The sequence below is a fragment of the Plasmopara halstedii genome (assembly GCF_900000015.1).
Source record: "Plasmopara halstedii genome assembly, contig: Scaffold_555, whole genome shotgun sequence".
In the NCBI taxonomy this organism is placed as follows: domain Eukaryota; phylum Oomycota; class Peronosporomycetes; order Peronosporales; family Peronosporaceae; genus Plasmopara; species Plasmopara halstedii.
Genome location: NW_020187475.1, coordinates 1,504,733 through 1,505,312, shown reverse-complemented (window position 1 = coordinate 1,505,312; position 580 = coordinate 1,504,733).

Genomic DNA, 580 nt, shown 5'->3' with positions numbered 1-580 from the left:
TGCTCAAACACATCCTGGGTCATGTGGAGCCAATCTCACCTCAAGCCAAGAAGGCTCTGTTTGTGCTTTCAAGCTGGGATTTAGTTCTCCACATGCACCAGTCCGTCCCGAAGACCGTGCAGCATTTTTCTCAGCCTTACCTCGCCACTTTGATGATTCCTTGGTCCATATAGTCATGGGTGACCTCAACATGACTATCGATCCTGATTTGGGCCAAGCCTTGCCCGGTTCCACTTACCACGAAGCCGGCCGCCTTGAAATTCCATATAAGCGCGAATTAACACTCCAAGAATCGTATCGACTACTGCCTCGCTTCTATTGACTTTTACGACAAGTTTATTCGATCGTCAACAATATTACGGGACAAGACATTTGGTAATTCAGACTACACTCCAGTTGAATTCACTGCTGCATCTGACGCCATACCAACGGATAAGTCGTTACCTTTCAAGTGCCCGCCCTGGTTACTGCGTTGCGAACGAATACAAGATCAGCTTCTTGTCAACCTAAACTGTTTGGCTGCCACACTCGACCCAAACAGAAACTCAGGTTGCTTGTTAGACGAACACAAACGACGAGG